The sequence below is a fragment of the Dermacentor andersoni genome, chromosome 7 (assembly GCF_023375885.2).
Source record: "Dermacentor andersoni chromosome 7, qqDerAnde1_hic_scaffold, whole genome shotgun sequence".
NCBI lineage: Eukaryota > Metazoa > Arthropoda > Arachnida > Ixodida > Ixodidae > Dermacentor > Dermacentor andersoni.
Genome location: NC_092820.1, coordinates 42,509,728 through 42,537,436, shown reverse-complemented (window position 1 = coordinate 42,537,436; position 27,709 = coordinate 42,509,728). Strand labels below are relative to the sequence as shown.

Here is a 27,709-nt window from a genome sequence, read left to right as displayed (position 1 = left end):
TTGCAGGCATTGTGTTCCTTTGGCGTTTTCTGCACCGAACAAGCTTTTAAAGCTATGCTCCCGCACCTGCGGAGAGGGCAGAGGAGGACGCCAAATTCGGCATGATGCTTCATACGTGTTGTGCGCGGTCGGCGTGGTTTATACCATTCACTCTCATGTGGTAAGACATAGCTTGGCTAGATAGGGCATTGCATCAATGAGCGACTCAGGGAACATGCGCAACAAGTAAACAAAAATGTAGATAGAGGAGTGCACCTTGGTGCGCATATAAACTCTTGCAGCACTTGTGAGGCACAACTTGATGGGACGTCAATTCTTGGCAAAAGCAAGAATGAGCATGTGCGGCTTGCCTTAGAGGCTTACCACAAGAAAGGCAGGGCGATAATTGCATTAGTAAGATATCTTTGTCCTTGCATCCATCTCAATTTGACTTCCTACGCTTGCGTATGTGATAATTTGGCAGATCTCTGTAATGTAATCTGAGTGCCTGCGCGGTAGTGTGGCCTAGGGTTTATATTGCATCGACGACGAAGAAATAAAGAAGTTGCTAGCACCAGTGTGTGTCGTATCTTCCTTTTGTGGTTCGTCTTGGGTGTTTGTGCTGTAAGTTTAAGTTGCTTGACTAAGCCATTCCTAATTAACAGTGGCTGGTATAATGAGGCCGATCAGTGGTATTTTGCATGGACTAGCACACAAATATGATAAATGTCAAAGTACTAAATTAAGAAATTGGGACTCATCATACAAACAAGCTACATAATTTAGTGCTGGATTTCTGAGCAAGCTATTAAAAATTATTGTATTTTACGAACCAGAACCCACTTTCTGATTATGACACATGCCATAGCGAGTAACCCCGAATTAATTTGGACAACCTGGGGTTCTTTAACATGCACCTGTCTAAGTACACGGGTGCTTTTGCATTTCGCTCCCACTGAAATGCGGTTTTGTTTAAGACTACATTTATGAAAATTCCAAACACGATCTTTAAATGGAGCCTCAAGGTGCCAGGGAAATCGGTTCCATTTACCAGGCATTATATTTACTGAGAGACATTGCAGAGAGCCAACCAATTATCAGGATGGTGTCCTATTTAAGCGGCAGTTTCGAAGCGATTTTCGTTTATCGAGATTCCACTGTAGTCCATAATAGTGGATGAGTTGTGTTCTGCATGGACACATTAGCATGGCTACCATGTTTAGTTGAATATTGTGCAAGCAGCAACATTTCACTGTACCCAGTGTAATATATAAAGCCAGCAATGTAACATGTTGCAAATGCAGCCACGAACAAGTACCTTCCCTGATCATATCCAAAAGCAGCATCTTTATACGAAATTAGTCATGCTTTCTCCCGTTTAAGTGCCTTGTTTTCAGAAATCAAGTCCTCCTTATCACATTGAACTCCAATTGTGTCATTCCCCGAGCTGAGGTCATTTGAGATTGCATTTAATTGCCCTTCAAATAGCATATTGGTCTTATTTAAAAAGCACATGGCATCACAGTGACCACCTAGACATAGAATTCGAGCTGCAACACAGTAGCAAACATTCTGAGGTAGAAGCCTAACTATTCTTTTGAATTTGGATGCATGCTCAAAACACTGCTATGCAATTGCAGACAGGGCTGATAGTGTAGCAACCAGGACAGATTTAACGGACATAAAGGAGCAAAATTGTGTGAGCTTCGAATTATTATTCTCTCTGAGGAACCATGCTGTCCAATTATAAAACGGGGATCAAAATAAAGTAATTGGATAGCAAATCTGCATTTCATTAAGTAAATAAAATACTGTTCATGCTACCTTCTAGGGTGCACACTACATTCCCTTTCCTTGAATGTGAATTTGCCACCTTTCCATGGGTTGCCAAATGTATAGGTGTATTGTTGGTCAAGGGTGGTGGAATGGATATAGGTCTCAGGCTAGAGGAAATATTTCGAGAAGGAGACTTGCCAGGTTGAACAACGAATGTCTCAGGCTGGAGCCATTTGGTTCTCTTGCAAAGATGTTGCCTCCAGCTTGAGACTTCCTTTGTTTGACAACTGTTGATGACTAATTTCGCCATCTTTTCATTTACCCTCATCTTATTCAACCTATTGCTCCACGCAGGAGCTGCACTTTCTTTAAAAAATAAAGATATTAATGAGCTCAAAGGCTTTGTGCATGGCTGCATCCCCAAGCGCAAAAATTTGTTTTCAATGAATGACAGAGTTGGTACCTTTCTTGAGAATTCAATAGGAAGAACCAAAAATTAAGCTAACAGACTGGTTATGACGACAAGTAAACATGAATTGATGTGGAGTGCCATTTCTTCATTTTGCACCAGGCTTGGGGCCAGCCAGACTTCTTCCTAAAATTGAGAAAATTTTTCTAATGAAATACATATTAAGAGTATTTTCTTCATAATCTGAAAATATAAAAACATGGTTATTTGGTTATTCATATTTAGTTGGGAACAGTGCGAAGGACACTGACGAAGTAAGGACTTATGCAGTAATGCCACATAGTGCTGGCTGAGAACAGATTCAATTTTAGAACAGACAAACAGTTAAGTACTTTGGAATGCTTCCTAAAAGCCATAAAAAACCAAAGCAGGAAGCAGTTGTACAAAATAATGTATGTGCATGAAAAATGCGTCTGATCATCGGTTCGCAGACATGTATGCCATTTGCTTGTCAGTTAACGAAACATGTGTTACACTGAAACATTTCTCCTACAATTTGGCAATTCTGTGGACTTTCATTATTGCTCGGGTCAGTTGGTTTATGTTGTTACTGCTACTAGTGTACGGTGAAGTGTAATGTAGATGGGCAAGTGCTACTGACAACTATGAACATTGGCAAATTTTGCTGCACCAGGATAACGCATGCATTGTCCCGCTGCAGCGAAACTTTCCAGTAAACATTCACAGTTGTCTGTAGCACTTTCCCATCTGTCTCGCCTCACACTGTTCCATCTATAGCGCTTCACCATACTGTAATATGCACCACCGACACAAAATTCTACCCTTCTGAAGTTCTTACTGCTACATCTCACTCGTCACATTCAGGCCGCCAGGCGTACTGAGCCCAATGCAGTATAACTGCATAGACTGGCAGCTCCTGTCATGGACTTATTCTGGTGTAATGGCACCGCAGAAGCAAACGAAGACAAAGACATGCAGGACACAAGCGCCTAACCTCAACTCTCGCTTTAATAAGAAAACAGACATCATATACATCACATAGTGACAGGAAGTGATGTCATTAATTCAAAAACAAGTTCTTTGTGCAATGTAACTGAGAATGACTGATGCATTTGTCCTTTTCGTGCTAATCTGCCAAAGCTTAATTATCTTATGTACATCTGCTCATAATTTCTGGCTACGAGTTTTGATGAACAAAGGAACGAACCAATCTATTTTGCAGTGCATCACTATGTGCAAATGAGAGTTATTCCACACAAAGTTCGTTAGCCGCAATCTCAAATTGATACAATGTGTGTATGCAATGCAAGCATGACTGGATGGGAATGGCTGACTGTACATAACCTCCGTTGCACAGTGCACCGCCTGCAAATTGTGCTGAACGCAACAAATTAATTTGTTTTCCTGGCTTGTCTTTTTTTCTCATCAGAGCAAATCTCTCATCACATGTTTCATACAGAAAAAAAATTTTTGCCCGTAGAGACCAGCTACACAATTACCCATGAAAATCACAAATGCATACGAAACAACTGCAACCACTTTTTTACTTCATCTCATTCATTATATTCCAAATTCATTCCTAATTTAGTTGCGCAAATCATTGTTTTCTCAGGCCCTTGTTAGGAGAGTTTTGTGCTGTAATAAAAGGCAGAAGCCAAAAAAAGGAAAAGGTTGGTTGTGGTTGAAGCACAATATGCATCTAGTGAGCTAGGCCGCAAGCGTTGTGTAGTCTGCTGCCATCATAAGGCCGTGCCTACATTGGACAGATGAGATGCTCTATTAATGCGAAATCAGGGAAATTGAGGGAGTATGAGTCATCCGTGTGAAACAATCCTCCATCACACAATGTTAAATACTGCAAAGAATGTGACTGCGGTCCTTTGTTCCACAAAACTTGCGTTGTAGCCAGGTATTACGACCTGACAACATGCAAGGTAATTGTGGCTTGCAACATTTAAAAAGAATGACGAATGTATCAGTGATCCATTAGTTGCACTGCATAAAGAATTTCTTTTAACAGATATCACATCATGTCTCCACCTGTTAGTAAATATTGCCTGCTTCCTTATTTTAAAGCTTGAAGTGAGATCCGGTGCTTGTGTCATGTGCGTACATATCTTTGTTTACTTTTTGTGGTGTCATTACACCAGAATTTATATAACCAAATGGCCACACACTGCTTTTGTCCCGTTATAGTGGTGCATGCAAAGCCTCCCAAACAGCAGCCTATTTGGTCAAAACATGCTTTTGTACATATGCTCTTCCTAATAGAAAAGCTATCAATTTTAATTATGGGGTTTTACGTGCCAAAACCACTTTCTGATTATGAGGCACGCCGTAGTGGAGGACTCCGGAAATTTCGACCACCTGGGGTTCTTTAACGTGCACCTAAATCTAAGTACACGGGTGTTTTCGCATTTCGCCCCCACCGAAATGCGGCCGCCGTGGCCGGGATTTGATCCCGCGACCTCGTGCTCAGCAGCCCAACACCATAGCCACTGAGCAACCACGGCGGGTAAAAAAAGCTATCAAGAAGGTAACAAGAATCAAGAGCATTAAGTTAAATCCACTGCAATGCTTTACTTTTTTGCCTTTATTCCTTACACCTAAGTGGATAAGAAAGAGTGTGAATGTTACAGAAATGCACTAAATAAGTTGTTGAAATTATGCAAAAATGTTAACGCAACTAAGCATAGATTTATGTGCAATAATAGGCACCAGTCTCAGTTTCTTTCCTTCTGACACAAACATAGTATATCTTATCCCTTTGGCATGAAGGAAAGCATATGTAGACCAGACAAGCTTATATTTGAATGAGAGCCTTCACGATTAAGCACCACTATAATGTGACCATAAGAGTACATACACTGTAAACAGTGCAGATGACAGCCCAAATTTCATAAGTGCAACATGTTAGCGAAAGCAGCAACCATTAACCCAGAAACTAATCAAATCCCACAAAATAACAAGAAAAAAAAAGATTAATGTGTCAGCGCAGCCCCTGTTCTCTGAAGTTACAGAAAAGTGGTATGCTTGTTAACAAACCTGAAACCACGGCACATTTGTATCTGACCACCCCCTGTCTCTTTATGTGCTTTCGTGCCTTTGACAAGGCATTACTGGATATTTATTTGCTTGTCTGTTGCAAAAACACATCAATTATTAGTCAGTGCACAGTGCACCATGCCATTTATCTATGTGGACTCACTTTGTGTCCTTAGCACTGCTCTCACCTATTCAGAACTAAGGATTGCAAAAAGACTTGTTCTACTTAAATCTACATGCCTTAATATGTGGGTTCTGCAGTTGAAATAGGGTAATTATAAGTAAAATGCATGACATGTTCTGATGAACTTTGTTTTCATAATCTAATTGTTTATTTGGGCACATAACCAGTCAGATCATTTGTACTAAAACAAGAAAACAAATTCAACACACTGGTTTATACTGGTTGGTGCTCTATTGACTTTTGTACACACATATAACAAACGACAGGCAGTGAGAAATACCAACAACCACTAACTTCCACACGGCATTATTGGTCACATGTGCACGATATAGCTACAAAAACCCAAACGAAAGTAGACAAAGAAAAAAGTACATTTTAACAGAAAAAGAACAAGACAAAAAAAACTTCTTTTGGTAGCTAAGTCACAATCAAGGTGTAAATGACAGCTATAGTTTGGCAAGCACACATGTAGTTACTTTGCTCAGTTCCTCGACATCCCAATTTCTTGTTTGACAGCAACACCAACGGGACATCTACGCATATCTATTGCACATGCCATTTTTGCTCGCTCTAAAATCCTTTCGTGGTTATTCATTTAGTACCTGCTTCGCCTGTACTGGCATTGCAGGGGGGGTATACATTCTGTGTAATGTAACTTACATTCAAATCAAGCACACAAAGCAGGGAGGGAATTATCTTTGAAAACTATGCAAACAATTGCAGGCTGAAAAACCTTGCAGCCCCTTTGGTCCAAGGAAAAAACAATGTGAGGCATCACCTATAAGTAAAGGAAATTAATAAACCTTTTTAGTGTAATCTCTTTCTTGTGAGGTATGATGATAGCCTGATATGAATTTCTCTATCTCTACATGTTTGGAACAGCATATGCTTGAAATAATTTTAACTGAAGAGATTTCCCAGTCTTTTAAATCCTGCCATTGCAGCTTACCCTTACTCTCAGTAATACAAAGCCTTTTAGTATGACTTCCTATTACAAATCTAACTGCCATATTTTGAACATTTTCAAGCAGACCAGCTGACTCAATATTATGGGGATTCTAGCAAACATGTACTTATTTGATTAGTGAATGCACATAAGCAAAATACAGCTGTTCTTTGAGGTTTTCGGGAAGCCAACAAAATGTGTATGGGTGGACACACGACAGCTACTACACCAATAAGCATCGTGGCCAACCAAAATTAAGTTTATTCCTATATGGGCGGGCGCGGCGGAGTGTGAGCAGACAATGGTCGGCTTTTTCTGGAGTCATATACAAAGGAACCCCAACATAACGAATGCACTAAAATCAGCAATTTGGTTTGTTGTACTCAGATTCGACCGTTTAGTCAAATAAGTACATTTTCAAATGGATTGTTTTCCCCAGGAAAGGGCCACAGTCAGAAAACACAAATCTGAATGAGAAAAAAATTTTGAATTTGAGAGTCAGCGACCAAAGATACGGTTTCACGGTGTGTTAACGATACCTTCACATAGGTAGCATGAAGCAAACCCAGCCTTGCTTTCGCATCCACCCTGTCCTCTTTGATACTGCCACACACAGTGGAACGACACTATCATGAAAAGTGCTGGCAGTGGAGGCGAATGCTTTGTCTGTCTCAAACTTCAATGCATCTCTAAAACTACAGATTATGCAACCCCGTGTACTAAACACGTGGGAAGACTGTGCACATAATACCACGCCATATCAGCACGTCTAGTCTTTCCACACGCAGCAGATCACCTCTAGAACAGGGTGTGCAGGCTGCAGATGTGCTCAGCTGCGCTCACAGCCATGGCGCTAGAAAAGAAGACGCACGGACTGGGCCCTTCTGAGGGCCCCCTTAAAAGCTCAGTTTGTCATTTTTTGTTTCTGTAAAAGGCTAGTGATAAAAGTGAATGTGCTTCATGCCTATTAAGAAATGTTGTACACATGGTAGAAAAATTATGAAAGTAGAACATTTTATTACTTTTCACCCCTCTCAGTTGGAATATCGTACAAATGCATAAGCAGCCATTTTTGCCTTGTTTCATCTAAGATGTTTTTTTCATGCTGAAAGAAAGGCATGTGTTTAAAAAATAAGCTTGGTTGCAACATGTAAAGGAATTGTGTAATGTCACAAGGGTTCCTGAAATCAAAATATATTTGTGATTTCTTTGCGACTGGAACACTCAAAAGGAAAACGACCTTTTAAACAGACTAAAACAAAGCCACAGCACATGCACCCATACTAAGCCAGGGACTGTATCAAGCTGATATGAGAAGACTTTCAAGAAAGAATTTTTCCCGGTTTGGTAAAATTCTTAAAACAATGGTTAATACCTGGCCCCACGCCTTAAATCTAGAAGGATTAAAGTTCTTAAGCTACTCTGTGTTCTTTCTTGAACCCAACAAATGTGCCTAGAAAAATGGGTCAAGTCTACATCTTGCCGCATCTGTGGCAAGGTGTGAACAAAAAACTCGCTTTAGCTGAATGCAGTGCTCCCTGCGATGAATATTCAGGCAGAAAATTGTTACCCCAGTGTGACTGTGCGCCCAAGAAAACAAAATGTGGTAGACTACATCAATGCAAACGGAAAAATCTTTAGCCCATGCTTGCTGGCAACCTGTGTCTGTATTGGCCTCTAGGAGAATTGTGGCCCCCACGTGCTGGAATATTTCCGTGGCATAGAAAACATTGTGTGATACCAGCTATCAAGTGCTACCATCAAGTAGCTACCAGCTACCAGCTATCAAGCTATCTAAAGAGCTATAGGCAATTTTGCTGCAATAACAGTACTGTTTTTATAGCATTCGTTGTGGGGAGTGCAGCTTGCCCCTTTTGCCGGAGTTCTTGCTGAACGGCGATTTATTATCAGTTTGTTATATGTGGAACTTGAGCAGCTTATATTTTTGTCCCCTCAATCCACACTTCTGCTGCACTTTTGCCAGCATCTCTACACAGGGTGTCTTGACTGAGGTCATATCAAGTAAGCACGCTACAAGCCTTGTGTGCATCGTTTTCATGACTCCTTTGATGACCAAATTTCATTTTCAGTGACTTTATCAACTAAGTATCTAGCGGCAGCTTGAACATGGGTACTCATGAGAACTCTAGCGGCAGCTTGAACATTGGTACTCATGAGAACTCGCACCAGGCTTGGTCAGATACGTCCAGCACTGCAGCACTGAGTAGTGAACCATGCTGTAAGAGTTGGCAACTAAATTGCCACCTTGTGTTTGAAACTTTTCATCCTTACAATCAAGGCTTCAATTGCCCAGCCAGCGAGCTGCAGCAAAGGTGTGAACTATAGTCATCTGATGTCACATTCTATGTCATAGCGATAGCAGGTGATCCCTCCAGTGGTGGCCCTCAAGGCCAACAGGCATCCCTTTCTATGCACGTGCTTGTGTAGGACTGGGGAGATGGTGCCAGTTTGTTCTTCAGCATTAACACTGTTCACGCTGTATCAGGAACACATTTTCTTACTCAGTGCAATAGCCCTTGAACCTACATAATTGCCAATGAGTCCTTTGTCAACCAACCTTTCCTTTGCCATGTCATTTGCTTCTGCCTTGATGTCACAGCAACTTCAGCTATATGAAGCAATGATGGTGTTTGAGTACCCACACAGCCTTGCAGCTTTCCAACCTGAACATTGCTTCATTAAAAGCTGACATGATTTGCTCTCAGCAGACAGACCAGAGTTAAAAAGAAGCCTCAAACTTCTTTCAAAGTCATTCTAACCTTGTCAATAATCCCGTGCCTTTTGATGTGTTATTCAGCATTGTCCAAAGCAAGTTGGCTCTTAAAAATCAAAATAACAACTTTGCGAGGCCACCTACTAGGCTACCACTGTCTCTTCAGCCAGCCTGAAGTGTCTTGCAGCCATCAAAGCTGGAGTGAAAAAAAAACGAGAAAGAAAAGTGTGGCAGACAAAATGCTCATGGAAATCCATATGTTTATGGACTGTTACACTGACTGAAAAAGATGGTGGCTTCCCAATACAGTCTTGATGTACGTAGCTGTTTCAGTCACGAACAAACAGCCAGTTGCGCAGTCCTGCACAAGCACAATGTACAGATGCCCATGGATTAAAATTTGTTGCGAGTGCATGTGGTGCAGTGTACCACATTTCATTTTCCTGAGGCTGCAGTACACTGGGAAGACTGGTTGCAACTTCAATAGTAGGCCCTTAGAGTATTGCAGCCCTTTGTTCATATTTTGCTGCAGATTGTATCAAATGCGAATGCAAACTGTTTTGCAGGACACGTCAGTTCAGTTCAAGCAATTAGACAGAGTAACCCAAGAAATAGTTTAAGCCCCCAAAACGTCTTAATACAGTCCCTAGTTTAGTACAGGTTTTCGCCTGATGTTTTGGCTTCTTCTACGGTATAATGCTGTTGCTTGCTAGGTACTGGTGGTGTGATGTGCACACTCTCTAGTGTTGCTATAATGACAACTTGTAAAAAAGATTTTCTTTCCTAACAAACATTTGGATACAGTGCCTGTGAGCTCATCTTTTAACCTGTTTTTCATTTGATCTGTGCATTTACATCGAACGTAAACTACAAAATATCAGTACTGAGAATCATAAAAGATCACACCTGTGTAACGATTCTGCCGAGATCGTTGGAGTGGTCCAGCCACAGGATGCAACGCAGGTAGAAAGGCCTCCTGAGTTAAAGCAAAATAACAATCGTTGTAAGATGCGAATAAAAAATTTTATTCTGTGAGGCTTTCGGCATGTATACTAATTACCACATTTGTATGTAAAATAGTTTTGCATAATAGCTGAGCATGATTAACGTCTCGCCCTGTGACTGTCAGCCAGTGCTACTCATGGCAATGGTGGCGAATATGGCACATCCTTTCAAATGGAACTTTTGTGGGTTACATGAATTTAAAAGAACTTAGGTTTACATAATACATAACACCTGTGGTTAGAAGGATGTCTTGCATGCAACACCAATGCCACGAGTGGCACTGCCTAACACTTCCAGGGCCAGACTTAGTACATAAACAATACAAATGTGCAACAAACTGAACAGGTGGTGGATAGCTGCTGCTATAACTCAAAGATTGCATGCATCATGTAGATGTGAATGTAGCTCCCATCAGGAGCGAGTTGCCCTTTAGTGCACTTCACTTCTCTTCCGCTTATGTCTTCATTGCATGTTGGTGCCATATGGTAATAATGAACAAAAATTAAGCACTTCAGTTCCCATTCTTGTTTTACTACATGATGTAAAGTCACCTAAGTGCGCTTAATACTCTTAAGAATGTACTTTAGCCATTTTGTCTTAATATTTTTCGCTTGGCTTCACTACACCTCAATGTAGTGCAAATTCTAGACAATGCTTACAAAAAAACCTACTCCACACAATAACACCTCCAATTAAGATTACACAGTCTATGGCTTCGAGATGTGTACATACATACTTTATACATGGTTACAATGAAAATATAAGTGACTGTTGTAATACGCACAATTAGCATACTGCATAGCAGTCACCTGGTTACAAAATGTTTTTTTGTTATCACACATAGGACGGCCACAACTATAAATTTAATTCTGGCAGTAACTTAAGCCACGGCCAAAACCTTCATAGTGCAATCAATGAAAATTTTCAAATTTAGAGCAGTTAGACATAAACAGGGCAAGTAGTTTTAAAGTGTTAAATAATGAACTGTTATGGAATATGGTGGTAGAAGGCCATGCGCCTGAAACATAGGTACTGTTTATCATATAAGCACATTCTTATATTTTTGCTTACTTTCCTAGGGATTGCATCAAACAGTTTGCTTGTGTAAATTTTGCTACATGGCTGTATCGTATTAGCCCTTATCTTTTCACATTTGGCTTACTGCAGCTTTATGCACATGCATAAAGCTACTACTGCTACCACTTTCTACACTACTACCTACACTACTACCTTCAGCTGAAGGCCAAGCACTATGCTGTCCAACATACATGCATTTAACAACACCGAACAGTGGACAGAGAATGAGCAACTCTTTTAAAAAGTGCAGTTCTTTGGAGACACATTGATATATATCTGGAAAACAGAGACTTTTGCTAAAATTATAACTTAATATAATTGGTACTGAGCATAATGCATCTTGCAATAAACTTACATTTACCGGACACCACTATACACACTGTGACCTCTGCAGCTTCTCCACAATCTGGCACAATGTGCTCAAGCTGCCTGTAAACCCTGGAAGGTGTCTATGATAGTTTAAGAAGCTTAGCAAACATGAGAAGGACCTAAAATGAAGGTCAGAGAAGCAAAGCAAATTTTTAACCATTCCTCTCTATGTTGCTATGAATGTCAAGGTTCCAGCAAATGATGTGTTTGAACTGTGTTTTTAATCGTGCAATACTAGAGAGCACATTTTTGCAATAATAATGTGACAGAGAAGAATGACAGAAACTAACTTAATGAATATTTTTCTAAACTTGCATGAGGTTTTCGTCATTATGCTAATGCACACACCTGCATACCTCTACTGTGAAGTCTTGTTTCAGTTTATTTTATTGTCACATAGTAATTTACACCATACACTTGTCCTGAAATACATCACGTTGGGCTCCTTCAGTATTTTTTTCTTACTGGAAACACACATGCTTATACAGGGCAAGCACTCAATACATGCAAGACTGCCACGGGAATGGCCACTCGAGGTCGACTGTTAGTACAGCGCAAAAGACGAGGACTGAAGGAAGAACACAACACAGGCGCTGTCACACAGAAACATACTCAAGGCACTTTGCTAGATTCTCAGGCTTCTTTCATGCTCTAAAAACACATTATGTAGCACATATTGAGCCACAGATAGCTGTACTGGGAAATTTTCACGTTACTCTACAATTTTATAATTGAGACTTTTTATCTAATTACATTTGAGAAGTTGATTAATTGATTAAGACTAATTAGGTAATTCGGCAAAATGCAGCAAATCCAAGTATTTCCAAGAGACAGGAAACAACATTACATAGATTCTGTGCAGCTAGGTGGCATATTCATATTTTCAAAAGTTTGCTAAAGTTACGTGGGATAACCTGCATACCTCCTATGCGACAGGTGTCACACCAATCACTCTAAGTAATGCCGCTAAACTAGCCATTGCGCTCAAAACATACAGGGTAAAAAAAGCAAACTCTAGGTAAGAGCATACCAAGGCCTCTATTGCTGAAAAGGGAAACTGATGGGAGGCGCCCGATCTCCGGCCATGAAGCTGCTTCATCCTCACAGTTGGCAATGACACGACCGCAGCCGCAGTCCTGAAATAAAAATGAAAAATTTGACACTACAATGATCACACAGAACACAAAAAAGCTGGTCACAAGCTTATCTTGGAGAACATCTGCTGCTACATTAGGTTTTGTATATTCGTCAGCTTATTGTTAAACTAAGCTTGCCAATATTTCATATCTTAATGGCTTTGCTCTTTACAAACCAATACCTTTGCCCAACTCATGCACATATGCACTACTTAAGCTATGAGATGTTTACTGATCCCTTACAATGAATGGCTTCTAAGACAAATTATTTCACACAAAAGGATGCATAACTTATGAGTGTTACTGACATTGAATACCAAGGTAGTACCTTTTTTTATAGACAATGGCGGACTTGAAGCACATTTTTCTCACAGATACAGGTTACAGGTTGATCGGTCTGCCTTTTGTTTTTTTTTTCACCAGCAACAGAAATTTTGTTAATAATACTCGTGCAATATAGGATGACGCTGTGATGTGTGATATAATCCTGAGTTGAAAAGCGCAACTTCTTTGTGTGAATTTGGCACCTAGAATTCAATACTAAATATCTGTACCCAATACGCAATGGCACAGCAGCAAAGTAATTAAACATTAAACAAGTTCAGGTATCCAGAGCACAGCGCCAGCTGTTGAATAACAACATCGCACAAGCATCGACTATATAGATATAGCGTAGTAAGTGCACCGCAGGCGTAGTGGCAGCCTCAGCAAAGAACACAGGCATGGAGCGACGCGCCCGTATCACCTATCACCGGCAATGCTATCGCGTAAATTGATATATCTCGTCACGGCATGGGCACCGTTTTCTGCCCGCCGAGGTGCCGGCGCCACTGGTAATCACCTGCTCCGGCCGCCGAGGTTCAAGTGACGGCGTATCCAGTAATCTGAACCCAAGCAGGACACCTGTTACCGCAAGCAGTACGCTAACAATAAAGAGGTTCTTATACTCTGACCGGCAGCTCATGTGGCGTTGACCCGTAGTGCCGTTGGAAGCTCACCACACGCTTTTAATACCACAAACGCGCCGCCGACATTTCACGCCCGTAGACCAAAGTCGACGGGCGCAGGCTCTACATGCTACGTGCCGCAGTCGCGCACTGCCTGCACAATCAACGACGTGGGCGCGACGAGACACAGACGATAGAAAGGAGCGTACTGGCAAATCTGCACAATGCGCGCTAAGTGGGCGACCTACTGCACACAATCGCACGAGCTAGGGGATTGGCGCCACGTACGCGCCAGCTAGCAGATACCGCGCACAAAGAAGCGCCGCTGGTTCCCGCTCAAATGATCGCTGTACAAACACTCACACACGCGCACCGCAGTAAGCCCTTAACGAGCCGCCACATTTTCAGGCCGCGGTTAGGCGGCGAAGTTTAGCTCACCTCGCACTGCACGTAACTATTATGGTAGTGGCTTGCGCTTCGGGGATCATGTCGAATGCTCACACCCGCCCAATTAAAGACGCGGCAAAGTCTCTCATTATATAAAATCCTAATTTTTAAGTACACTCGCTTGAGTCTGAGCACTCAAGTCGCTTCGATTACGGCAAAGCTCGAAGAAACACAGTGATCGTGCAAAATGGTTCTGGACGGCCAACTGTCGCGCCATGTTGTATCGAGACCTTCAACAAGTCATATCAGCGCGTCTCCTCACTTAGAACACATGCACACTCATAGAACATGTAATAATCGTTCAAAGTCACTTACCGTGGAGTCTTGGGGGTTCAAAGCAGTGAGAAACATCAACCACGGTAGAAGAATGTGCCGTCGCTGGTCGAATGGCCGTCGCTGAAAGCTGCTCGATCGCAGCTTTCAACGCGCGCGCGCGCGCTCCGAAGGCTGGTGTTCCTCCGCGCGTAGTTCCGACTTCGGCGTCCTCTGCAGCACCAAGGCGCGGCTACTCCGAACAGAAAAACAGCGCCGACACACATTGCGCGGGATATTTCGAATCTGACTGCAGAAATAATCCTACTGAAATTGTCGCTGCGGCTGACTGCCTTGTTGGTCATGGCTGAGTTATTCTTTTCTCTGTTTGGCTCATCTCAATTTCCCCTACGCCACCGTTATTCCTTGAAAACCCCCATTTTACAACCGCAATGCCCCTTCAAATGGGGTCGGGGGTATAATAATGGTTCTAGCTTATTTTACTTCTTCTCGTGGGAGTACTCATTTTAAGCTAGGGGGGGAAAATGGCATATCAACTGTTAAAACGCCCATATGGGCTCATTTGTGTTTACAGTGTAGAATGACTGATTGTGAATTTGACAAGTCGTAAAAACCTTTTGATGACTGCATGTTGCTAGTGCGATGATTTCGCGAATTTGTGCATCAACGTATGTTAAGCTCAGACGCCACTGCAAACAAGCCGCGGAGGCCTCCGGAGTCGTAATATGTCGGCATCAAAACAGATGGCCAGAGCAACCATGGCAAACCAAACCTCTAGAGCGGATTGGTTCATGAGCAAAAAAAAAAAAAAGATAGATTATATAATATTCAGGAAAGAAACATACTATTATAGAATCTCATGTCACAGCCTTGAAGCCTAGTCATAAATGTATATATACTTATATGCGGAACCCAAGCGCTGTGTTACTGGGTTTAGACAAAACTGTCTTCGTTGTTTACGAGGAATGCTGCGCTTCTTTAGCAACGAATTGCAACTACGGAGCCTTAGCGACACTTTGGATGCCATTTCTCCGGCCGACACCAGCCGGCTACGGCAAGACAGGACCTTGCCCCATGATTTCATACATCTGTCAGGGGAAATAAAGCTATGAAGCTTTACCAACAAGACCATCGACGTACCACAATGTGAATATTGTCCCTGAAGGTGGCTGTGACATGTACATAAATGCAGCTGTTTCAACGAGAGGACCAGTTTCCATGTTGAACTCATCTCGCCCCGGCACTCAATCTTTCCTCCTCTACGAGATAGAAATGCCAGACCCGTAACTACTTCAATCGTAAGCCATACAATGCCATCAATTTGAAAAGTATATAGTAACCAACAGCACGACAGTCGTGTCTTCGATTTGCAGTTGTTGCAAGAACGTCCCCGTGCCGTGCTTTTTCTGCCCAATAAAGATGCTAAGGTACTCAAAATAAAAGCGGAGTTCTTCATAGGCGTATCGTGGTTCTGGCACGTAAAACACAATATGGATTAATTTTAATGCAGCCGTACTCACACGGCCTCGCACTAAACCACATCGGACAAAACAGCGCTCGCAGGAAATGACGGGTTCACGTATTCAAACTTAGAGGCACTCACTGCAACTCATGCAAACACGAAGTCACTGGGACTCAAGCTGAGGTGGGCTGACAATGACGTTAGAAATAGGACGTCACGCCCAGGAAGTAGGGACATTTCCTTCAGTTTTCTTTGCTCGCATCCACGTGGCGTGTCACGTCAAAGAATTTAAAATTCCCGCCATGTCGTTTGCCAGGACGCGCAACAAAAAAAAAAAGAAAGAAAGAGAGAGAGAGATAGAAGCACACCCTGGGATTTTCGCTTGACCTCGGTACTTGGAAATGATTGCGCTTATGCATTAGACTTATCTCGAAGACTGCCAGCTACTTGCTCGACTGGCAATCACACGACGACTTCCCTAGACATCTGGCCAGACAGCTCGTCAGCATTCGGGATGAGATGTCTGGCCGAGATCCTTCTCCCGGCGAAGCTTCCGCTGGATATATCTTATTCTTTGGGGATTTTCTCTTTGGTAGTGATTACAGTGACGGGGCCCGGCACTTTAATATCTGCACTACAGTGACGGGGCCCGGCACTTCAACATCTACACTACAGAGACGGGGTCCGGCTCTTTAACCACATTGACGTATGACAAATACACGAACATATATATGGACATGTTTATATAAGAACGGTAATCGAGGTACCATGACCATGATCGTATTATGAAAAATGGCAGAGAATAGCGTTTTTACAATTTCGCTAAGATCCATGTTTGGGGCCCTCCTGCATACGCCATACATTTTTGTTGCGCATGAATATTTTCTCAGCGATCAAATCTCGATACATCTTGCGTGAAGGTTGGGCTGAAAAGTGGCTTCTTCGTAGCGCGTAGCTCGTGGAGAAATGTTTAGGAATTTTTCTCAGAATAAGAAGACAACAAAAGAAATATTACTTAGTGTTTGAAACAATACAAGTTGTTAGGCTTACAAGAGAAAATACTCAAGCATGGCAAAATAAATTGCCCATGCAGGAGGGCCCCAGACTTGAAACTTTGCGAAATCGCAAAAGTAGCATGCACCATTTCTTGTCACATAAAACGTTTTCCCAAGAAAACTGGAGCGTTTCATGCAGATCTAAGGGTTATTCCTTTGTATCAACATATTCGCCCATCACATATAAAAATTCTATAGAAAACAAAAAATGGTAATGGGACTTTGATTAGCGTTATCTGAACACGCCCATATTGAGAAACCTTTGCATAAATTCGAAAATATCACACAATTCCGACAAAACCACACCTTACTTTCTGGCGTAGACATGCGAGACACAAATTTAAAGTGCAGCCACTTCAGCCACCTGTCACACCCAATGGCGTTATCATGAATCCTTTGCCGACATGCACTACATGTCCAAAAACTATGATTACGCTTCTGAGTAGTTGTTGCAGCGAGCGCGGCTCACCCATCATCGGTGAAATAGTTCCGGATTTCACCTATCTCAACTTTGTCGTCCAGAACTGCTGAAGGAACTTTCTCCGGGGCGACTTCAATTTCCTTTGCACCAATCTTGTGTCCCCTGATAGCCTTTGGAGACATGGAACAACTTACCCTCCAAAAAAAGCCAAAATTTCGGCAAATCACTACAATCATAGTTATTAGCTATGACCCACTGATTTGGTGCCTGTATTCTTGCTTGGCGTTCTCTTCATTGCGGTTTGATAATTTATGTAACTGGTGATAATTTTTATGCATGCTGTAAAAAAAATTCATTGTTTTCTGTTTTTAATGGGCTAATGTGTTGCATTCATCCTATGCATTGATCCCCCTATGCTTGAACCGAATGTGTATTATATTTCGCATCCGCACCCATCCACTAGCCTGCGGCTATTGGGTCCACCAGTCTTTTGCGTATGCACTGTAACACCTATGATGATGATAATAAAGAAAGAAAGAAAGGAAGAAAGAAAGAAAGAAAGAAAGAAAGAAAGAAAGAAAGAAAGACAGTTTACTGGAATGGAAAGGGAACGGTACAAAGCGCATTAAAAAAAAGCCATGGCATATGTTGATGCTTGTGTAGCACCAGGCAAGGAATACTGTACTGGATTAAGAAATGAAGCAGCGGGTCATTGCTCGCTTAGAAGACCGATAAGCATCCAGTGCGATGCAACTTGAGAAATAATGATAATGAAGCTTCGAAGACTTTAGAAGAAAAGAAAAAGAAAACACTGAATCATCGCGACGGCACAGCACAAGTCGCCGTATAGACGTCGAAGTTCCTATGTATAACGAAATTATTTTCAAACAGCTCTGATAGTCTACATGCAACAATGGTTGCTTGTGTACGGTCAAATGCTCATATACTGCGGCATAAAGCTCACGGCACGGTGCGAAAACGCTCTCGCAGCGAAGGCGAAACATTGTGCGCGGACATGCATGCAGACGCGCAGTCGGTCACTGCGAACCCGTGCGATCGCTGCATTGAAGCTTCATTCTGTGATGCTCCATTTGGTTATACAGACTGCCCACTATAAGAACATATTTCACATAGTTTTCTCTCAGTTATTGCTACCTTTAACGCAAGAAACCGGTTCGGGGGAATCGATCGCGGCGACCGCGCGCAGTGTCCCAGCTTACCGTACGTAGTAGGTAAAGAGCATCTGTAAACCATTCTGCGCCTTCTGTTTGTACAAGATTATTATATTAAAGGTAAGATGATTGTGCCATTTCGAGAGTACTTCCAAAAATGTCCAGGAGAGCTCCTGCGTAGTATGTTTATTTAGCGCCTATAGCCAAACCTATGCGGAGCACGCCGCGTTATCCCTCAGACTACGCAAGTGAGGCACTTCCGACAGATGGTGACTCCGTAAGTCCTCGCCCCCAATACCGACATCGTTTATAGTGGCGGCCCCGTCACTGTAGTATTGATGTTAAAGTGCCGGGTCCCGTCACTGTAGTGCAAATGGTAAAGTAGCGGGCCCCGTCACTGTAGTCACTACCCTTCTCTTTAAATTGTGTACCACTGTGGGCGCGGGCTCCTCGTGTATGTGTTAGCGTTTTGTTTCATGGGTTTCTTAGAAAAGGCGTGATGTATTATTTAGGAGGATCCTTTATAAACTCGGGCCAATCTGCGATTCATGCTACTCAAACAAAAGGCAACCTTATCCATGGTTTTATTCGAAAGCCTCTGAGCTGCTTTGAACGAAATTTGTTGCACCGACGGAGAATGATGTATTTGAGGAATCTGCTAGGGGGTGACAGCGTGCGCAGGCGGCCCAATAAAGGCATGGTTGGGCGAGGAGGAAATGCAGTTTTCACCGTAGCACGACAGATAATGCGGCAGTACGTCACGTTGGTAGAGTTTGCATGTTCTAAGAACGCCACGCACAGAAGTTGTGATGTCGTCCCATCTATTATAAGGTTTCCCAGATTTCATACTGTAACGTCAATAAATGGAAGCGGTCGACATTGTAGCTGCAGCTATTGATGAACCTTGTCCTAATTACATAGAGCACTTGAAACGAGCTACGAGTCGTAATCCCGGAGCAGACGACGTCTGTCGACGACGCCGCATTTCACTCGCTCGAAAGTGGTATGGGTGCATGCGTAGGTGACACTAGGATCGAGGAAAAGCTCCCAATTTGGGCATGCAGGCTGTCGCGGTTTGTTTGGCAATCTGCAGGCTTCCCGTCTCTATTAGAGCTATTGCGGGCTTCCGCATTGCGCCAGGGGGCCCTGGCTTCTCACACTTTGTCGAGCTTTGCACGCTGCAAAAAAGGCGAGCGCTTTCTATCGTTGCTTTTTTTTTTTGGACAGGGCCGAAATGTGTCGTGCTGAAGTGCAGCAATGGCTACGCATCCAGTGACCCGATACGGTTGTAATTGTGGGCTTGCGCAATTCCAAGGATGGATCGAGAGCTCACGTCCCCTGAATATGTTTGCGAGAATCACTTCTCAGAGAGCGACATGGAGTGGCGGTGGAATTATGGTGAGCTTGGTGGCGAAGTCCTTCTAGACAAGCATAAACGGCCTCTTATGTTACCAAAAGCCGTACCATTAATATTTCCGCACTATGCCCGCTACTTGTCTTCTGTTCTCGAAAAGAGAAAGGCAACTGTATCTGTCGTGAAAGTGCGTGAAGCTCGCCAAGACGCAGACTTCGGTTGTTGAAGGCACGGACATGCACACTGACTGGGTGACAAAAATGAGACGGTGTGTCCTGTTGCCTCCAACATTCGCCGTCGCTTTCCATCCCGCGTTTTAATAAAACACAATTTTTAGGCTTGGCATTCTTAAAAGAGTACATCACGCAAGTAATCGCTCTGTAAGTCGCGCATCTTTTTCGATAATTTTCAAGGCATTTAGAGCCGGCGAAGAGACGCGAGGAGCACTCGTGGCTGAAGCGCTAGTGGCGAATTGCCACCGAGCCACCTTCAACCAGCGAGTCCTTTCAGAAAGCACGCCGTGCGCGTTATGCCTTCTCGGCGAGCCAACTCACGACAGAGGGCGAATCAGCGGTGTGCCCGATAAAGCCCGTAGCGCCGTTTTTAGACCTTTCCACCACCCCGCTCTTCCCGGCGTTTCCTCCTCCACGCCTCCTGTCGGCCCATCCTCCTCCGCTCCCCCATTGGCCAATCTGTGTCACGTGGAAACGCGCGTCGCGCTTTTGTATAGTTTTTCTTTCAGCGCGATACCACCGCCATCGCCGACCCAGTGCGACGAAAGTACGCGCAGACGGATTGATCGCGGGATCAAATGGCGGCCGCGGAGGCTGCATTTCAATGCGGGCCATATGCAAAGACGCCGTGTCCGGTCCATTGGGGGCACGTTAAAAACACCAGCTCGTCAAAATTAATTCGGAGTCCCCCATTACGGCGAGCCTACAATCAGATCGTGGTTTTTGCACGTAAAACTTAAAATCATTTTTTTTCTTCGTCTTGTGTGCGTTGAGTGTTCCTGCTAAAGCAACACTGCTTCGCTGCGAAAACTTTCAACGCAAAAGAATACAGACGCATGTAGTTTACAGATACAAAATGAGCACATAAACAAAAGCGTTATTGGTACTAATGAGGGGGGGGGTAATTATTTTCGAAACGTCTGTCCAGTTGTCTCAACAGGTTCATTCTTGCTATCAAATTCCAACCACTTACACCATAATAAATAAAAAAAAACGATTTCATGTGCTGGTACGTTGTTGAAATTATCAATGCTGTTTACGTGTGAAAACGTTGGTCATGGCCGCCAGAACCCGAGCATGAGCTACACACATCTGTAAAAGGCGCCGAACAGAAGCAGCCCTGTTGCTAGGCATGCTGGCCCTAGACAGTTGGAATCTCTCACGCGCCGGCCGAACAAAGGTATCCTGCAGGTACGTAAATGAACCTCCGAAGCCACGTACACATACTTTCACGCAGTCAAAACCTGAAAGTGAGGTAATTACGCGCGTGTTTGAGCCCATCGTGTGCATGCGTCGTATATCAGCAACACGAACTCTCAATGTGCAGACACTGTTCATCTTAAATAATAGTAATTTTTTCTATTTTGACGAAGCAAAATCTCGCCTGAAAAACTGCTCCGCAGGGCTCGAACGAACCTCTCCGCGGATTTCCTTCGGTATCGTGTTCGCCATCGTCTGCTACGACAGAGCCAGCATAGGAGGCGTCACTGTCGAAGCCGCGCCGACCGCGCAACTGGAGAGGAAGAGGAGGAGGGAAGTGGTTGGCGCTGCTTCTGGAGATTGCGGGGTGTAGCGCCCGATAGTGCCCGAAGTGCCCGATGCCGTGACTTTATTGGTATTCCCGAGCGAGCGCTGTCTCGCCTCTTGAATAATTCTTGCGCCGTGGTTGCACGTAAGAAACTTCATCCGCGGTAACTGCACCAAACAGAAGCATGGATTTTCAGAGCGAAGCTGATTATGCGGACCATGTGCCTTCGCTGTCGGACTTCACTAAAAAGGGGCCAGTGGCCTAGCGGGAGAGGGAAAGAAAAGCTCAACAGGGGTAAAAGGGTTGGAGAGACACCTTTCCGCCTGTGAGAATGCTATCTCATACGCGAACCTTGCACGGTTCTTGCGCGGCGCATTTTCGGCTATCGAGCCAGCTCGACATTGAATTTATCGACGATTGATTCCACACTGCCGCGAAAGAAACAAATGTTATTCTGGCAATTTGCAACCAGTGAACAGTGCCCAGCGTTTGAAACGCGATACTAGGAGCGCGTGGCTGCCAGCAAATCATGCACCAGCAAGAAGTGCTGGCAGCCACGTCAGTTGTCAAATCAATCCAACAAATTGTCAAAGCGACTGCAGTGCCCGGATCTATAGTGGTGGCCCTTGCGCCCAGTATACGGAGCTTTGGATTAGTGGGTCTGCCCTTTCTATCCAGACTTTAACTATGGCAAGACCATGAGACCATGAGACCATGAGTACTGCGTACTCTTGCGGAAAAAGCTGCCTGCCACGAGCTTGAGCGAGAATTGGCTCGTGAACGGGCTCGTCATCGCAGTGCCTCCTTCACGCGCAAAGAAAGAAAAAAAAACACTGGACGAACCGCAAAAAAAAAAAAGAGAGAGAAGCACTCCTAAAGGATGCTCACCACGCGAAGCGCGCAAAGGCGAAATTTAGGTGAAAGAATGGCGAAACAAAAAGTTTACAACATCGACTACTTGCGAAGTTTAACTCGTTGTAACTAACACCTAGTAGTTCGCTGTGCGACCATCTTCACGGACTGGAAGGGGCGGTGATATTTCTGTCTAGTAATTGCTGGGAATGCCAATTAAAAAAAGCACGAAGTTAACAAACTCGTAAGTAAGCATCAAAAACAAATACCTCACTCCTATAATCTGCATCCATTGAAGCATCCAATGCAGACAGCTTTGGTGTATGAATTTACAACTTATGAGAATTTGTTCTAATATTTGAAAAGCTGTTGAAAATGTCATTACATCAAATTATGGTATACTTCAGCGTAGCGTGTGGTGTATAATATTTGTCCGCTTTTGGTGTAATACAAGGTGAAGCCTACAAAATCACCACATCGTTTTAATAGCCGAAGTAAAAAGTTGTATGCTTCAAATTTTGTTTCTTGGGACATTTGAAATGTTTTTTTCATGTTTGCAGCAAAAGCTTCCAGCTCAATAAAATCACCTTCTCGAACTTACATTTCAACTTTTGCTTTTGATTTAAACCTAACTGATCACGTTCGGTGCAATGCTTTCGCCGAAAAAGGATTGCCTATTTCCCATGTAGTTAGGTAGGACCCCCGAGCTGAAGTTTCCCCTTAAGTTAGAGCCAGAATAATAAATTTGTTCGTAGGACACGTGTGTAACGATGGTTGGGAAGCAAAGAGAGGAAAGAAAGGTAGAACGCAAGGATGTTAATCAGAAGAAAGTCTGGTTGGCGAAAATTGGCCAAAATATTGTTTTCTGTAATGTTTAGACTAATCAATTAAAAAGGTGCTACTGCCGTCTGCACTGAAAAATTTCGAAGCGATACGCTACAAGGTGCTTTAGGTCTATAACTATGTTAAATATATGGCTTCAATATTATCAAGACATAATGACAAAAAATTAAAAAAATCGCACAGCTTATGCGCAACCTTACAGTATCCAGTAAAATTTAGAACGAAGCTGTTTCTTTCGAGTACTTGCAGTAGGATTTTAATTGTCTATGATTGTACCACGCAGCATAAAGCATTATCAACAGGCTGCGACAACATTAGTAGTGAAATCCTGAAATATGCAATAACAATATATACTAACATACTGAGCCTAATATTTAGCAAGCCCTGCAAAACTAAGAAAATAGGTTGATTTCTCAGAATTAGAAAAATCTGAAATAAAGAACTTGTCCCCAATTACAGACAACTTTCTCTGACTATAGTGTTCCATACAAATTGTTTGAACGCAGAATTGCTTCCAACCTAATGGTACACGTCGGATCGATTAACCTGTACCCGCCGCAGCATGGTTTCCGCAAGCAGCGATCCTGTGAAAATCTGCAAGTAAAACCCACACACAATTTGCAAATTATATGAATGAGCTCCTGCAGACCTCGCGAGGGTATTCGATCTTCTATCTCACAATCATTTTCTCATTATGGTGTCTTCCCTCGGTATCAGTTGAAACATAGTTTGCTGGCTGGAACGCTTTCTGAAAGGTCGAGTTCACTTGGCCACTGCTAATAACACTAACTCTAAATTTTCTAGCGCAAGATCAGGCGTTCCTGGAGGTGAAGGTGTAGCACTACTGTTATTTTGAATCTATATCAACGATCGTCGCGCGAACACAAAATAAAATTACGGTTTTTCACCGGTGAATGCGTTATTTATAACCCGATGCATAACTCTGACGACACCACTACACTGCAACATAATATCGCTGCATGGTCTAATCAATGGTTCATGCCCTTAACCTTGTCGAAATGCAAATTAATATCCTTCTCGCGCAAAGACAATTCGATAAACCACACGTGCCACATTAATTTCTCCCCTATCAGCTCGGCCGAAACCTATGCCTACCTAGGAGTGTATTTAACGCCATCACTATCATGGGTATCTGATACCGAAACCATTTGTTCTAAGGCATCACGTACACACATATAGCTACGTCGCAATATTAAGAAAAAGTAGGGATGGTGGAATAATTTTTTTATTCGATAAACGATTATACATTCATTTTAGCCTGTAAGCGATTTGTTTCTTACGATGCAGGATATTTCATGGATGAATAGAATCATCACATTTTCACCAGGCACTTCTTAAACGGTGAAACACAGTTATCCACTTTTGTAGGACCTTATTTTAACGCTTGAGAGTGGAACCAAGTTTGAAGCACCATTGTACAAACGTTTGATAAAACATCATCTTTAATTTATTAAAGAATAAATGTAACTGGCAGTTGTGGCTTTTGAAAATATAAAAACGTTATGCTGTAATATGGCACCGACCCGGCACCTGAAGCAGTCTGCTGTCCCCAGAGTTTTTGCTGGCTACCCGAGCTATATGCAGTTGCAGATACCAAAAGTCATCAACAAAATTTGCAGGCTGACGATTCTCGAAAAAAAAAATCTGCGTTGGCTCGTCAGTCAGATGGCATTCCTTTTAGCAGATAGAGCTTGAATGCCTTCTCTCGCTTGTATGCGGACCATTGGCATTCTCTGCTTGAGCGCGCGGAAGTAATTTGTCCGCAAACTTTCGCTCTCGAGTGTACTCTCTTCGGGCAGCATGATCGCGACAGAGACTGGAGCGCAAAGAAAAAAAAGTAGCGACAGGGGCCAGTCAGGCTTTCGTGTGGTTTTTGTCCAACAGGGCTGCTCACGGTTTCTTATAAACGGATATAGTAAAGGTGGCGCGAATCATCTCGCGTGCAGCCAGGACAAGAGAGTCGGGGCATGGAGGTGCGCATCGCGTAGCGGCGAGATGAGCGAAACGCCCCTTTACTCAATTACGTCCTCTCCGTCCGAATGAAATGGTCGTAACTGAAGCCCCTCAAACTTCGTAAAGTAGTAACAGTCTCTTCCTCATTTCTCCCCTCTTTCACGCTCCGTCCTCGACCCTAGCGCCACCTACACCACTCAAACGTAACAAAGCTCCGACGTAGCAAAGCTTTCACGCTCCGTCCTCGACCCTGCTTCACCTACTTTACCGCGCCGGAAGCCAGCGTCCGAGCGTAAACAAACTAGATCCTACTCCGTAACGCCGGCACGCCTAGGGACAAAAGCCTACAACACGCGCTAAGAAGTCACCTCCGTACTACCTAAGCAGAGTCATACATTCAAGGAGCAAAAGCTCCCAGATTATCTCTCGCGCCCTCGCTTACTCGCGCCTGCGCACAAATGACTGGCGGTCCCTCAAATGAACGCATCGTGCCAACATGGGTTACTAGCCGCTCCGTAGACGCTTCTCGAGCGAAAATGGCGCTGAAGCGCGGCGCGAGGGCCCACGTGATGCTATTAGGCCAATAGCGACGCGGCGTCGGCCAGAGCGCGCGAGGAGGAGGCGGCACTCTTCAAAGCGTGGCGCTACTTTACGAAGTTTAAGGGGCTTTAGCCGTAACAACCGCGCCGCGTGCGCCGATCCAAGCGGCCATGCGCAGACAAATGCAGTTGCGATTATCGATTGCTAATACGTACGCTCACAAACGCTAAAGCAGAAGCTACCGATACATTAAACGAAGCAAGTTGATTATTTTTCGCAATTAGAACAGACCCGCCAGCACGAACACTAGGGCCGTGCCGGTTAATCTTATAATAATAAAGAAAAAATCAGACATCAACCCGTTCGTAGGAAATGCTACAATGGAAACCTTCTTTCTTTATCTTTTTTCACATTTAACAATTTGACTGTAATTTTTTAGTTTGGCTGAAAGCCTGGTTTCACAAAAAATAGCAATGTCATCTGAGCACGCCTCAATGCGAGCTGATAAAGTTGTTCGCGTATTAAGAACAGTGCGCGCATTGGGTAAAAATTGACGCACCGTTGGCATATCAGGTGGTTTGCGAGTCAAAGCTGCAGGTGCTTCTCTAGGGATTTCAGTTCACTGACAGCGTAATCCACTTCGCTATATATGCACGTTTTATTGTTGATGACAAGTTTATAGAGCGATGTAGAGAAGGCTGGCCGCTACACTTGTCAAATTCGTCAAACTTATTACGTGGCAAATGTCTAGCGCTGCAGAAATCTTCGCCGATGGAAACACCTGCCCTGTTCAGTTTGGCTTTCTTCAACAGAATACTGTTTTTGGTTTTGAAGGAAGGAAAAGTCCTGATGAATGGGCGATCGTTACTTGAAACATGAGCACCCTTTGTTTGCGCTCTCTCCGCCATGCCATTTGTGATACGCAGATTTAAATGGATAATTGCCGTCCGGAATGCCAAAGAAACAGTAAATTATCTCTTCGTGACCTATCATATGGATCATCAAGGCGTCACGTTAGCGAAGCACTTTCTGCTTTAGTGGCTTGGGTAACAGAATTACCGAAGCCCGCGGCAGGTAACACCGCTTCAAGTTGTTCGAAAGTAGATTCATGATTTGCCAGTCTGCATGCAAGATACGAGACCGTCTCATACAGTGGCTCTTAGTTTTCTTTTAGTGCAGCTAACGCATGCATTACATCTGAGTGGCGCCTATCAAAGTTCGCTGCAGGGAAACATATGGCATCGAACGATTCTTCGTGCAATTTGCTAGGGTCGCCGTTTAGCGGACGAGGAAATTCTTCTACAGTCCCGCAAAGAAGCAAGAGTTTGACAACAAAAATGCTTGAGAAGTCAATGAAAAGATGAACAAAAAATACATTCACAAGAGCAATTGAAAGCAAACTAGGGCGCGGGAGCAGCAGCAGGCAGACATTGTTTGATCGCTTAATATAAAGAGGTGGTGTGCCACCAACCTGCGCCTGAAAGCAAAAGGGATTCGTGAGTGACCGCATCTTTGCCCCTCTCTCGTGCCCAGTGAAAGAGGGCAGCCGACTCGAGCCATTTAAAGCGTCGCAGTGGAATGGTGTCTCTGGCGTTGTCGACGTGCCCTTTAAGCGCAACGGAAAAGCACTGCGCAGGTCACGTAGGGCGAGCCAGTCATCTTTGCTCATTGTAAGCGAGGGTCTCAGGGGTGGTCTTCAATTCCGCCTAGGTTCCGAATATTCCGCCCGGAATATTTGATTCATAGGAAAGCAGCGAGAGCTACACGTCGACTAGTGAAACGAACTGCTCGGGGAATCAAAAGGGATTCGTGAACGATAACATCCTGCAGCGTGTAACCGCCGTCTTCACTCCATCCTATGGCAAACCACGGTGGCACTAAAAAGACACTGTTTTCGATTTTCTTCGAAGCAAGGCTTCGTTTGACA

The 27,709-nt window shown here is 43.6% G+C and overlaps 1 long non-coding RNA gene across 1 annotated transcript; it reads right to left on the bottom strand.

The window, feature by feature from the left end:
* Positions 1-992: 992 nt before the first annotated feature.
* Positions 993-14,486, bottom strand: LOC140219411 (uncharacterized). The gene is made up of 4 exons (XR_011895658.1): positions 14,391-14,486; positions 12,576-12,681; positions 10,001-10,070; positions 993-2,350 (listed from the first exon to the last, which is right to left on the bottom strand). It is a non-coding gene; the product is annotated as an uncharacterized lncRNA (long non-coding RNA).
* Between the last annotated feature and the right edge of the window lie 13,223 nt (positions 14,487-27,709).